We start from the raw sequence: 15,596 nt of genomic DNA on the forward strand, positions 1-15,596 counted from the left end.
GTGAGGCTAGCATGAGCTACATAAGACTCCACCTAAGAAGAGTAACTTACTTGGTCTGTCTGTGGGAGGCTTGCGCATGGCAAGTTTGGGTATTTGTTGTATAGAGAGCTCTTGGTTTCCCTCTCCCCTGCTGTGCTTCACTGTTTTCAAGTCTCTGCCGCTGGCCTTTGCTGCTATGGCTGCCGATCTGTCCATTTCTCTACTACTGTGATTGTTAGACACTTGCAAAAATTTGAATCAAGTGATGCAAAGTCCAAGAGGTCTGGGGCAGCTGGGGCAGCTGGGGCAGCTGGGGCAGCAGAATTTTCAAAGTCGAATCACTCAAGGATCTCTGGAATGCTCCTGTACACATACCAGCAGTGAGCACGTCACTTTGTAAAGATCTACCATTCACTGTGTGAAGGTTTATGGGAAAGGCTAGTTCTAGAATAGCTCTGAACTATTTCTAAAGAACATGGCTTTGTTTACTCTGTGGTGTGTGTGTGTGTGTGTGTGTGTGTGTGTGTGTGTGTTTTTTTTTTTTGTTTTGAACCATGCTGGTATCTATTTTAGCTCCTGATTTGAGTCAGAGACCTTTCAATGGATGCTCAATACAACAGACTTGTGTCTCCTTACTGTATTAGATCTTGTGAGGTGGAGGGGGTAGTAAAAAAAGTGACATTCAGGCAGGTATTTCTCTAAAAACACTTTAAATGACAAAGATGGTTTGATAGGAGTGACTCTTCCTATACGAAGGAGTGTAGGGGGAAATGCAGTATTACTTCAAAGTAAGCAGTAGTGAACTTTGTTCAAAATGTTAGCAATGCCTGTAATCTTGAGAAACTTACTCTAGAGGTGTCAAACAAGTGCCTCCTGGTACTTCCTTCACATTCCAGTGTTCAACAAAATTAAAAATCTAGTGATGCTTTCAATCATATCAAATAAAAATTTTAGTACTTCATACGTTTTTTCCTGTGAATTTTTATTTAATTAAAGCTGTTATTTATAAGTCATAAAGTCGGAATGGTCAAATGTTACAGTCAGAATGGTCAAATGTTACATTCAGGTTATCTAAAAATAAACTTTGAACTTTAAAGGAGGAAGACTGACAGTGTGTGTAAGAACACAGTTCAGTTATAAAGTGCTTACTATCTTTGCAAGCATGTGGACTCGAGTTCAGATGCCCCAGCATCCATGTGAAAAGCTGGGTGCCTGAGAACATGTCTGTAATCCTGACTCTTGGGAGGTGAGACAGGTGTGTTCCTGGACCTCACTGACTAACCTGTATGGCTGAATAAGCGAGCAACAGGTTCAGTGAGAAGCACTGAGTCAAAAGATAAGGTAGACAGTGATTGAAGAAGATAAGTGATATTGACCTCTGACCTCACAGGAGTATGCAAGAACATGAACATTGTATACATACACACACACAACATATGCACACAAAGCAAGACAGTGGAAATAGAAATGGCAGGCAGCTGGCATCCTTACATTGTAAAAGCCATGGTGGCACACCCACGATTAATTAATAAATGGTTTATAAATAGTTTGAAGCATCCCATCTCCATTTTATGAGTTTGCTTCTGGAAACCACAAAACTAGAGATAGACCTGAATTGATGAAAGGTGGCCGAAGAAACCAGGCAGATTTAACTGGTTAAAACAAAGAAACATACAATGTATATCAGAGAAATGAACATCATATCCTTGTAAGTGTCCCAAGCTGCATAAAAATGCCTCAAACACCCTGAAAATCGGTGATAAATAGAGATGTGTTAGTCACATAGAATTGGCAACACTATCATCATAATGCCCCACATTACCTATACACAAGCTGGGTGTAGGCATAGGCCTTTAATCCCAGCACTTAGAAGTCAGAGGCAGGAAGGGTTCTGTCAGTTGAGAGCTAGCCTTGTCTACATAGAGAGTCCCAAGACACCCGGGGATACATAGAAGGCCCTGTTTCAATAATAATAATAATAATAATAATAATAATAATAATAATAATAATAATAACAATAACAATAACAATAATAATAATAAACAAAAACAAACAAACAAACAAAACCACAACGTTTCCTGGCAGCTTCTGCTGCTGTCCTGTGTGTGAGCCTACCATGGGGCAGGGAGACAACAGTCCAGCATACTCACTGGTGACGAACCATCTGGAAGACTCAGTTGTTTTCACATGGGTTTCATACCCATTCGACCTTATCTGCTAATCTTTCCCGGAGAACTCTTCAATGAACATGAGGATCCCTAACTAGTAAGCAGAATTCTGGTTTCCAGATTCAAAACTAGAGAGCGAGACATTACACGGCAGCTTCCTAAGTATAAATGAGGTATCCCAGCACAGTTAGTCACTGGGAATGTGCAATTCAAGTCAGAAACACCCACTGCTGTGCTTTGCCTGGCCTCCTCCAAGCTCAGCCTGAAGCGACCAGCCAGCCTTCGCCTGCGCACTATGCTTGGATGCCAGTGATCACCGGTGAGCTCCCAGGATCCATTAATCAAATTCTTTTCACAGGGCTCGAGACGGTTCTGTTTGGGGAGTTGCTAAGCAGCTTTGTCCTGATCATCTTGGGTTCCTGTTTGCTAGGGTAGTGAGCTGCCCATTCACTGTCAGTGTGGCAAGACCTCTGCTCAGATGACAGCTGTATGTGTTCAATTGGAGAACGCCTATCGTGCAGTGTTTTACAATGTTTTACGAGAGGAGAAAAGGAGAAAGCCCCACTACTTTGGCTCGGCATTTCCCTTGGTGGAGATGATTTTATTTATAAAACTTCGATATAGATTTAGAGATGGTTAAATATTAACATTTTTCTGGAGGCCCCACGCCACCAAGTTAGCACTGTGGAAAGCTGCAAGGATGTGCCCGGTCCTCTAGTAGAAGCTGGAAGATTCCATCTATCTATGCTCAGCCCAAGACAACATCGGTCAACATCGGTGCCAGTCTGGTCTGCATTTGCTAACAGCAGAGTCTACTCTGGTGAGTGGCTACTTTTATTTGTTTGAGATGATACTAGTTTTTGTTCGTTTTGTTTTGTTTCTTTGTTTATCCCGTGGCTATGATGAAATTCCACATGAATACAATGTAAGGAAGAAAGGGCTTGTTCTGGATCATAGTTCAATGGTGCAGTCAATATCAGCCGGGGAGTCAAGGCAGCAGGCCCTCTGAACAGGGGGTCACATCGCATCTACAGTCAGAAGACAGAGAGCCATGAGCGTGCTTTCTCATTTGTGTTCAGCCCAGGAGTCTAAACCCAGGGACTGGTACTGTCACCTGGTTCCTCTTGAAGACATGGTTAGGAAGCTGTCTCTCAGGTGATTCTGTCCACTTAAGAATTTACTTTTCCATTACTGGTCATAATAATCAAACAGCAACAACAATAAGATAAAGTATTATTTGTTACCAAAATATTCATTTCCTTTGGGTACTAACTACATAGCATAAAGGAACAGTCAAGAATAGGACATCGTAGCCTACTTTTCGCCAACAGATCTTATTTCAAAATAGACACTAACCACCGTTCTGCACCCCTAGCACACAAGTCCATCATCTCAATGTATCTCAATGGATAGCCAAATGGGCACTGTCTGAGTGTTTGCCTTTGGTTACTACACAGTGACCCGAGGATCAGACAGATATATCAGACCCAGATAGTTACTCTTTAAACCACCTACGAAAGCTACTAAACAAGCCTCGAAGTCCTTTGAGCCTCCATTGTATTGTTTGTAAAATTTAAATGACTCATTTAACAAGCACTGAGTGCCTAATGAGCGTGCATCACTTTGAGGAAGCAAAGAAAACAAACAAAATATAGAATTCTAGGTAATCATGAAGGTTAATTTTTTTGCTGAATTTTTCAAGATTGTTTGGAAGAATACAAGACATAACCTCTCGCAGAACATTATTGCCATATAGTAGACATGTAATGCTGGCATAAATGTATATATAATAATAAACTCCATATGCTAACACATAATGATAATGTTAACATTATAAACACAGAATAGGTACCTACTGCTACTTCCCCATTACCAGTTCTAAAGGTACAGAGTGCTGGATCGCTCCATCTCCTACCATGTTCCTAGAAGCATATTTCAATGTTTAATAAAAGAAAAGGACAACACAGAGCCCAGTTAGAATAGAAGCTGATAGATAATACCCAATTTGTGTACAGGTATCAATATGTCTTATTCAAATTTCAACTTTACCTTATTCATACAAGGTCAGAGTCTTTGAGACAATTTCCTCCTCTAGACCATGAATCCCATGAATGAAATTTTATTTCTAACCTTTACTATGCTCATTGAGGAAGTCTCTGGTATTGATAACATAGGTAACATGTTTGCAAGCAGTAGCCACTCCTGGAGGGTGTCCCTTAATCTAGTACTCCTTTACAGCATCGAGATGGTATTTTCTGGCAACTATAGCTGCTAATATGAATCGAAATAAGCATAAATATATGTTTTTATCATACAAACATATTGAACACTGTCTTAGTTACAGTTCTATTGCTATAAAGAGACACCATGACCGTGACAACTCATAAAAGAAAACAATCAGGGCTGACTTAAAGTTCAGAGGTTTAGTTCATTGTAATCACGGTGGGAAGCATGGGGCATGCAGGCAGTCGGCATGCAGGCAGTCATGGTGCTGGAGAGTAGCTGAGAGTTCTACATCCAGATCAGCTGGCATCAGGAAAAGAGTGAGCCACGCCACTGGGTCTGCCTTGAGAATCTGAAACCACAAAGGCCTCCCCCAGTTACACATGTCCCCCAACAAGACCGCATCTCCTAATAATGCCAGGGCTTAATGACAAAACATTCAAATATATGAGATAAGGGGCCATTCCTATTTAATCTACCACAAACACTTCTACAACATTATAAACCAAGTACCCAATTATCAATACTTTGAAAAAAAAATCTATTACGTTTTTAACCTACTGTTTTAATTAGGGGTGCTATTACTGTGATAAAACTTTATAACCAAAAAAAAAAAAAACTTGGGGTGGAAAGGGTTTATTTCATGCACAGTCCCATATAACAGTTCATCAAAAGCAGTGAGGGCAGAAACTCAAGCAGGGCAGGAACCTAGAGGGAGGAGCTGACAGAGTCGACAGAGGGCTGCGGCTTACTGGCTCGCTTCCCATGGTTTATTTGGGCTGCTTTCTTATAGAAACCAGGACTACCAGCCCAAGGATGCACCACCCACCATGGGCTGGCCCCTCCCCATCAATCACTAGTTAAGAAAACGCCCTCCAGGCTTGCCTCAGCCTGATCTTCTGGAGGCATTTTCTCCATTGAGGTTCCTTCCTGTCTGATGACTCTAGCATGTGTCAAGTTGATATTGAAATTGGCCAGCGCATACCGGTTGGCAACTAGCCCAATTGTCATGCAGCAACTGATGGAAATAGATGCAGAGAGCCACGGTCAAACACCAGGAGGGGCCTGGTTCAGAGTCCTGCAGAAGACATTGGAGGAAGGATTGGAGAAGCCAGAAGGATCAAAGAGAACACACGGAAACCTACAGGATCAACTAATGGGGGCTCATAGGTACTCACAGGTACTGAACCGCCAACCAGGAAGCCGGCATGGTGTGACCCAGGCCCTCTGCGTATATGCTACAGTGGTGTAGCTCGGTCTGGTGGGACTCCTAACAGTAGGGATGGGAGCTGTCTCTGACTCTTTTGCCTGTTTTTGAGACTCTTTTCCTCCTGCTGTGTTGTTCCAGCCTTACTAGGTGGGGAGGTGCTTAGTAACTTGATATGACTTGTTGAAGAGGGGTGGATGGGAAGGAGATTGGAGGAGGGGGACTAGACGGGGAGAAGGGAGTGGAAACTGTGGTTATAATACAATATATGAGAGAAGGACAATTTTTTAAAAAAAAAAATTAAATAAAAAAACCTAGCTGGCACACCTACCATAGTATTTTTTGAAAACCTTCTATATTCACCACTGAAAAATATTGATGGAAATTTTACTATTGAGTTTGGGTGTTGTGGTTTCCCCTCCATTAAATGGTCTTTCGCAAGCTTTAGACAGCTTTAAAGGAATCAAATCCACTAGGGAGACATCCCCTTTATGAAACATGAAGGGATATAGTTTTTAAAGCCTGCCTTCAACACCAAAAAGGATCAAAGATTACCGCATGGAAAAAATCAGGATGAAAACAGATACAGAAGAGGATACAGAAGAGGATAAAGTTGTTCTAAAGCGACAAGCGTGCATGCGAAACACATTAGCACAGCACAATCCACGCAGCACAGCAACAGTGGGAGTGAGGCCAGGATCTTGGGTGTAGGTTTTTATCTGCCTATCAGTCTCAATTGTCAGACAGCACTGTGTGCTCCACTGCATGGAGTTGAAAAGAAGCTGGAAATGCATGAAGGCAAGTGCTTGCCTAACCCAGTGGAACGGTAGCTCAAACAGTGTGGAAAATGCACAGATAAAACAGGCAACTACAATAGACAGAAACTCAATGAATTCTCCCTAAAAATAAGGAATGATTGGCTAATAGAAGAAAAGCTATATTGTGCAAAGAGAATTGCTATCTCTTGTGTGCTGTGTAAAAGCATTCCCCTGTCAATAAAAAAGCCTTTGGCCAATGAGCTAAGGCAGGAAGTAGCAGGTGGGAGTTCCTGCAGACAGAGAGGGGGGAGGGAGGGATGGACAGACAGACAGACAGAGGGGGGAAATTCTGGGAAATAGTCAGACATGAGAGATTCGCCTTGAACTCTGAAAAGGAGAGAGATGCATGATACTGAGAAGGAGGTAACCAGGCATGAAGCACACAGAGTAAACTGGGTTACTGAGATACGAGCTAGTTGGGGAATAGAGGCAAGGTTTTGGTCTATCCGTTTATCCATAGATAAGAACCCTCAGAGTTGCTATTTCGAAGAACAAAGAGCAGGTGAAAAAGCATGAAATGACAATATTGCAATCAAAACAAAAATAGCTGGAGTATCTAGGACTCAGTGATAATCAGGATTATAGTTTAAAATACCATTTTGTTTTCTTTTGGGATAGAGTTAGAATTTCCTTCCCAGCATCTTTTGTAGCACATAGGGTCATGTGGCTATGTTCTGACAATTGTTGATGAATGTGATAAACTTCATTTTAAACTCCAATCTCAGGCATCCTACCACTCTTCCCTCTATTTTCCACAGTCTGAACAACTGAAGAGGATATAAAGCTGTGAGAAGCTTGAGACCACAATGAAGCTGGGTTTCTGGGGGAGAAAGCACAAAGAAATCATTGTACAAAAAAAGTTATAGCTACTTACTAATGTAGGTTTATAAATGACTTTTCCACTATTTCTTTACTTCCTTCACTTCTCAAAATTTATATAATCAAACGCCATAAAATACTGATGCTATTGTCTAGTAATTTGATAAATATTAAATAAAAATACTATTTAAAAAGTGATTTATTTCTCCTGTCCTTTTGTGGATTTTGATGTGCTTAATCATAATATATTCCAAGAACTCAGAAGAGAGCCAAGAATATTTCCAGCACTCAGTAACTGCGGTTTGAAAGAGTAAATAGTTTTTAATATCCTCTACATTTTATTCATTTATCAATAATCCACTGAAAATGTTTCCTCCTCAACTAAATAAAATGGTGCAAACAAAAGTTACTTAGCCCATCTCTTCACAGAACAAATTGCAACTGCTTCCAGTCCCTTTTATAAAATGCCATCATTTTTTACAATTAACCTATGCATACCCTACACTGTAACTCCCCCCACCCTGCCCAGGTATTATGTAATGTAAAACCTGATATTATGTAAATACTTGCTATACTGAATTATGTAAAGACAAGAAAACAAGCACACGTCCCATGGTCACTGATTCCTCTTAGAACAGGATGATGGGATCATCATCACCTCTTTCCCCAGGAACTTAAATTATGGGCCTTGGGGATGGATATCAGATAAGATGGCTGTAACCAAGCCTCCTGTGGGAGAGGAGAGCAGACTGTCACTAGTTGTCCTTTGACTACATATGTGCTGTGGTAATCTTGCTTTGCCATCCTCTCCCTTCCCCTCCCCAACACAAAGAGAACAAACAATGTAAAAGGGATTTTAAAAATAACTTAAATTTCAATTTTTTTAGAGTCGATGATCACAATTTTATAGTGAAGGGTAAAAGAAAATGCAGGTGGAAAAGGAAGTATTCTACAAAGTGATATACTCTGTGCTTTTCACACATCCATGATCCCAGCTAGTCCCGCTCTGTTGGACAGGATACAGTGATTTGTCTCGTTGCTTCATTTATCCAGTTGGAAAGAATGAAGTCAGTAAAGTTAACAAAAGTTCCAGATGACAGAAAAAGAATTACAGAGAGTATCTGAACAGTTAGCATTTTACTTCAGCTCTGCAGTAAAAGCTGGGTAAAGTTCCTGCTGAACGTTTTCTTTTCTTTTCTTTTCTTTTTTTGGACTTGATTTAATGCATGGATGTAGAACCATTAATATAGAGAGTTGCCTTGGCTATATTACGAATATATTTGTATAATACTTCTTACTATTTGTTTCTTTGCTGCAAATAAGGTCTCACCCATCCCTCCAATGGACATTCAGAATCTCAAGTTCTCTCAGATGACAGAAAAGAATTACAGTTGAGGATATCTGAACCTGGTTAGCCTCCAAAATTTTGTGACCTTACTCCTGTAATTTAAAACCTGTTAAATGTAGATGATGACAGCCAATAGCTGTAAGAATGTTTTCTTTTTCCATTTGAAGACTTGATTTAATGCATGGATGTAGAACCAACTGAGATTAAGTAATTTCTACAAGAGGCACAAGAGGCTTAATTTCTATAGTTCATCATCAAAGAGTTGACAGGAACTCAAACAAGGCTCTGGAGAGAGAAGCTGATATTAGGAAGCAGTGCTGCTTACTAGAATATATTGCAATGGGCTGAGACCCTTCTGTAATCACTAATTATATAATTTTACTATTTGTTTCAGCTTTTTTTCTCCAGCAAACACATCACCAACCCTGAATGCAAACCCTCAGCAAATGGGTCAGTGACAAGGTGGAAAAAGACATGGTTGAGCACTAGGTGTGCTTAAAATAGATCTTAGTAAAACAGGACGGATTTATAATGTTAAATAGAGTGAGGATGAGAGAGAGTAATAGAAGGATAAATATGAACAAAGTACAGTGAGATGTGCTACAAAGTTCCATTATCAGTTATGGTTTCATATAAGTGCTGTTTATAGAATGTGGGACCTACATAAAATCAGCCCCATTCTACAACCACCTGTAACTGGAGAGGCGTCAGGGTTCCCAGGGAACCATCTGTATTTTCCAGGCCTGATCTCCTATTTTAGCCCACCCCCTTCCCACAACTGAATCTAAATAATGAACAAACATCCAGTTTATTTTTAAAATGACTAAAAAGCTATTCCTAAGTTTCTATTTAAGTTTCAAACATATTTGTTTCTTTTCTGATTTCTTTTTCTTAAAACAGTAGCACAGAACAAAATACAAATCTAAATAAACAATGAGAAAAGAGCATCTGGGATGCCTCTTGCCCTAAAAACCTTCTTCTCACCCCCTTTCAATGCTGAAATATTTGCATAATTGGGAATGATGGACTCATAACATTCTCACCGACTCCCTCTGCTTGCCTCTGTCTCCACAAGCACTGTCCTTAAGTTCCAAGTGTAGAAAGCATCCTTGGAGCCAAACAGCCTCCCTCTCCATCAGTTTTGCCTGCTCACAGGAGGTCATCATACTAAGGACCTATTGACTGTTGACTTTCCTTCATATAAGAAGGGGGTAGGGCCGAATCTACACCTCAGATTGCAGCCACTCCTACCAGCCATCTGTATGCCCTAATTACTCACAGCCTGGTACTACTACATGTAGGCTGCTAGGGGTTAATAGAAAGAGGCTCCATCCATCTACACATCTTTGGGAAAGCCATCATCCATGCTGTGTCAAACCTTCTGGGCACTGCTTCTTTGGGGTCACCCACATTCCCCTCAAACATGCCCAAACATAAGTACAATAAACTAGATGAAAACTTTGTGGGAATTGTACTTTGCTTTTTCCATGAAACCTTATGAGGAAGGGGTAAATGTTGTTTATGTCTCCCCATGGAAGGAATTTACGTGCCACTCCCTTATCTACCACAAAAGCAACCATGTTTGTAGTAAGCACACCTGTGTGTCTATGTCTGTTTGTGTGTTTGCACTCACATATACATGTATACCTGTATGTATGAACATGAAACAGAAGGGCATTGACCTACTTACAGGAAAACCAATTATTCATAATGGTAAAAGAATGATTGACATTGTCATTTTTCCTTTTCTCCTAGACAACATAGAGGAGAGACTATACAACTCCAGATTTAGCCCAAAAGTAATTCTCACTTTAGTCTCTAAATATGGCCATTAATTGGGAATCGGGGCAATGTTTGTCCTAATATGCAAATAATTACCTAACATTTTTTAGTTAAGATTTCTTATAAATATGTCCTCTAGGTCATTTACAGACTTGTGGCACAGTTCTTCCTCCTGATGAAAACAGTCAAGTGGTTATAGTTGTGTTTTTGAATATGGCCCCTCATGGTATACAAAAATTGGTATGGCCCTCTTGGTATACAAAAATTGGTCTATTACAGAGTATTGTTTATTCTTCAATGATTCCTATTGTGTGTTAGCCACACTGGATCTGGCTTAGTGTAGCTTAGGCTAATGGTATCATATCAAACACATAACCGTTTGAGCAATTCTTTTGAAGTCAGGACTAAGTAGAAATTAGTGACGAATTGGGTCAATCTGGACAGGGTGGCTATTTTCCAAACAGAAACTACCCTGTTACTTTATCGTTGTGTGTTAACGTGGTGAAAATAATGGCATTTGATTTGCCTCCCTCCCAGGGAAGGGGAGGACTGGGCTATTTAACGGTAATACTTGCCCTTTAGACTGTATGAGATGAGAGCTACAATGGCTTTTTAATCTACACTTCAAACATTTTGTTCACTTTGGCTTTTGGTCGCTACTAAGGTTCATCAGATTTATGTTTGATTTGTAAAATATACTAAAATTCCTACATGAAGGCCACTCACATGTAAGACAATGATGTAAGGATACTGTGGTCTACTCAATAGTCCATAGCTAAAAGACAGAACTCAATTTACCTTCTGGCCGAAGAAGCAAGGCAAGTCTGTAAAACCTAAAGAGAGCAGTTTTCACCTGAAATCCCAGGTAAAAGTACTTTAAACCTGGAAAAACCAGGGATATTGCATGAGAACCCCCGACCTCACCTCAACCTCTAGGGACCAAGGCATCACAAGCCTTTTATTCTGGGAAACACAAAATCGATGCTGCAGATCAGTCTCTTCCAGTGAGCATCTTTGCATTTCTACACTTGCGTTAGTCACAAAGAGGAGCTTGCGAGCAGGGGCTCACAGAAAGTCTGCATTACATCCTCTGTAAAGCACTAAAGAGCTTACATCATCCATCTTGCCTATCCTCCAAGCATAACTCAGAGGTGAACGTGGAAAATTATGGGAGAGGGATATAACTAGTAATGGGATTTACATATTTTTAAGAACAATTTCTGACAGAAACAAATGTTCCTGATGGAAGTTTCCTCTCCACAGATAAAACACATCAAGTTGAGGTGGTTGATTTAAGATGCACATGGACAGGCTTGCTTGCAAGAGGCACAAAATTATCAATCAAGCTGAAGGCTGCTGTAGCTATTTAGAACAATTCTTACTGCAAGCAGCGTAATCACCCTTCGGTACCCACAGGATGCTGGCTCCAAGACATCACACGGACCACAGACAAAGGGCTGCTCCAGTCCCTTTTATAAAATGCCATCGTTTTAGCAATTAACCTATATACCCTATACTCCTCCCCACCCTGCCCAGGTGTTATGTAATGTAAAATCTGATTATGTAAATACTTGTTATACTGAATTATGTAAAGAATAAAGACAAGAAAACAAGCACGTGTGTTCAGAACAGTGATTCCTACTTGATTTAATGCATGGATGTAGAACCACTAATATAGAGAGTTGTCTTGGCTATATTATGAATATATTTGTATACATAATATATATTTGCACATAAATATAGACGAATTCATTCTTTAAAAAATTTCCTGCTGCCTGAAGAAAGCTGGTCTGCCAGGAGCACTCTCCCTCCTAAGCCCACAAGTAGGACCCCACTTTTTCTCCATTGACTGTCCAAACAGAGATCTGCCTGAGGTGCACAGGGCTCAGGAGCCTCAGAGAAGCCTGGGACAGGACCCTTCTGTTCTCCATCTGTGCCCAGAGCTGGGACCATTTCACAGGTCCCCACAGGACCCAAAACCTGCCAGCAAAAAGCTAGTCTACAGAAGAACTCTCACTCCTAAGATCACAGGCTCACAACCTCACAGGTTCACAGGACCACAAGAAGGACAAACTCCAGTCAGAGACAGCAAGACCAACTAACATCAGAGATAACCAAATGTTGAGAGGCAAGTACAAGAACTTAAGCAACAGATATCAAGACTACTTGGCATCATCAGAACACAATTCTCCCAACAAAGCAAATACTAGATACGCCAACACATCATAAAAGCAACATTTGGATTTAAAATCACATATCATGATGATAAGAGAGGACTTTAAGAAGGAAATAAATAACTCCCTTAAAGAAATAGAAAGAGAACACAGGTGAACAAGTAGAAGCCTTTAAAGAGGAAACACAAAAATCCCTTAAAGAATTACAGAAAGAAATAAAACAACCAAACAGGTGAAGGAATTGAACAAAATCTTCTAGCATCTACAAATAGAAATAGAAACAATAGAGAAATCACAAAGGGAGATAACCCTGGAGAGAGAAAACCTTGGAAAGAGATCAGGAGTCATAGACACAAGCTTCACCAATAGAATACATGAGATTGAAGAGAGAATCTCAGGGGCAGAAGATACCATAGAAAACATTGACACAATAATCAATGAAAATGAAAAGCCAAAACACCCAGGAAATCCAGGACACAATGAGAAGACCAAACCTAAGAATAATAGGTATAGAAGAGAGCAAAGATTCCCATCTTAAAGGGCCAGTAAATTATCTCCAACAAAATTATAGAAGAAAATTTCCTTAACCTAAAGAAAGAGATGCCCATGAACCTATAGGAAACCTACAGAACTCCAAATAGATTGGACCAGAAAAAGAATTCTGCCAGTCACATAATAGTCAAAACACCAAATACACAAAACAAAGAAAGAATATTAAGAACAGTAAGGAAAAATGGTCAAGTAACATATAAAGGCAGACCTATCAGAATTACATCAGAATTCTCAACAGAGACTATGAAAGCCAGAAGATCCTGGACAGATCTCATACAGACCCAAAGAGAACACAAATGCCAGCCCAGGCTACTATACCCAGCAACACTCTCAATTACCATAGATGGAGAAAATAGGATATTCCATGACAAAACCAAATTTACACAATATTTTTCCACAAACCCGGCCGTACTAAGGATAATAGATGGAAAACCCCAACACAAGGAGGGAAACTACATGCGAAAAAAGGCAAAAAGTAATCTAATATCAACTAACACAAAAGAAGATGGCCACACAAACATAATTGCACCTCTAACAACAAAAATAACAGGAAAAACAATCATTGGTCCCTAATATCTCTCAACATCAATGGATTCGATTCCCCAATAGAAAGACATAGACTGAGAGAAGAGATACATAAACAGGATCCAGTGTTTTGCTGCATATAAGAAATATACCTCAGTAACAAAGACAGATACTACCTAAGAGTAAAAGGCTGGGAAAATTTTTCCCAAGAAAATGCTCTCAAGAATCAAGCTGGAGTAGCTATTCTAACATCAAATAAAATCTACTTTCACCCAAATGTTATCAAAAGAGATAAAGAAGGACACTTCATACTCATCAAAGGAAAAATCTACCAAGATAAAGTCTCAATTCTAAACATCTATGCCCAAATGCAAGGACACCCACATTCATAAAAGAAACTTTGCTAAAGCTAAAAGCTTTATATTAAACCACATACAATAATAGTAGGAGACTTCAGCACAACACTCGTATATATATATATATATATATGTACATATATATATATATATATATTAAAAAATTTTTCACTTTTTTCCATTTTTACTAAATCGGGTATTTCTTATTTACATTTCAAATGTTATTCCCTTTCCCAGTTTCCAGGCCAACATCCCCCTAATCCCTTCCCCTCCCCTTCTATATAGGTGTTCCCCTCCCCATCCTTCCCCCATTACCACCCTTCCCCCAAGAATCCCATTCACTGGGGGCCCAACCTTGGCAGGACCAAGGGTATCAAAGAACAGATCATGGAAACAGAAACTAAACAGAGATACATTGAAAGCTACAGAAGTTATGAACCAAATGAACTTAACATACATCTACAGAACATTTCATCCTAAAACAAAAGAATATACCTTCTTCTCAGCACTTCATGGTACCTTCTCAAAAACTGACTAAATAATTGGTCACAAAAGGAACCTCAATAGATACCAGGAGATTGAAATAATCCTATCAGATTACCAAGGACTAAGGCTAGACTTCAATATCAACAAAAACAACAGAAAGCCCATACATGTGGAAGCTGGACAATGACAACTTGGTCAAGGAAGAAATAAAGAAAATTAAAGATGTTTTTAGAATTTAATGAAAATGAAAGCACAACATATACAAACTTATGGGACACAATGAAAGCAGTGCTAAGAAAAAAACTCATAGCTCTGAGTGCCTCCAAAAAGAAACTGGAGAAAGCATACACTAGCAGCTTAACAGCACACCAAAAAGACTCTAGAACAAAAAGAAGCATATTCACCTAAGAGAAGTAGCCTACAGGAAATAATCAGACTCCAGGCTGAAATCAACAAAGTAGAAACAAAAAGAACTATACAAAGAATCAACAAAACCAGGAACTAGTTCTTTGAGAAAATCAACAAGATAGATAAACTGTTAGCCAGGCAATCCAGAGGACACAGAGGAGACAGTATCCAAATTAACAAAATAAGAAATGAAAAGGGAGACACAACAACAGAAACCAAGGAAATTCAAAACATTATCAGATTCTACCACAAAAGTCTATACTCAACAAAACTGGAAAATCTGGATGAAATGAACAATTTTCTAGACAGATACCAGGAACCAAAGTTAAATCAGGATCAGATAAACCATCTAAACAAAAAAATAGAAACAGTCATTAAAAGTCTCCCAGCCAAAAGAAGCCCAGGACCAGATGGGTTTAGTGCAAAATTCTATCAAACCTTCATAGAAGACCTAATACCAATACTCTTCAAAATACTCCACAAAATAGAAACAGGAAGAACACTACCCAATTTGTTTTATAAAGCCACAGTTATGATAACAAAACCACACAAAGACCCAACAAAGAAAGAGAACTTCAGGCCAATTTCCCTTATGAAAAATTCTTGCAAACTGAATCCAAGAACATATCAAAATGATGATTCACCATGATCAAGTATGCTTCATCCTAGGGATGCAAGGATGATTCAGTACATGTAAATCCATCAATGGAATCCATTATATAAACAAAATCAGGGGGGAAACACACAATCA

The sequence above is a fragment of the Rattus rattus genome, chromosome 12 (genome assembly GCF_011064425.1).
Source record: "Rattus rattus isolate New Zealand chromosome 12, Rrattus_CSIRO_v1, whole genome shotgun sequence".
NCBI classification, from domain to species: domain Eukaryota; kingdom Metazoa; phylum Chordata; class Mammalia; order Rodentia; family Muridae; genus Rattus; species Rattus rattus.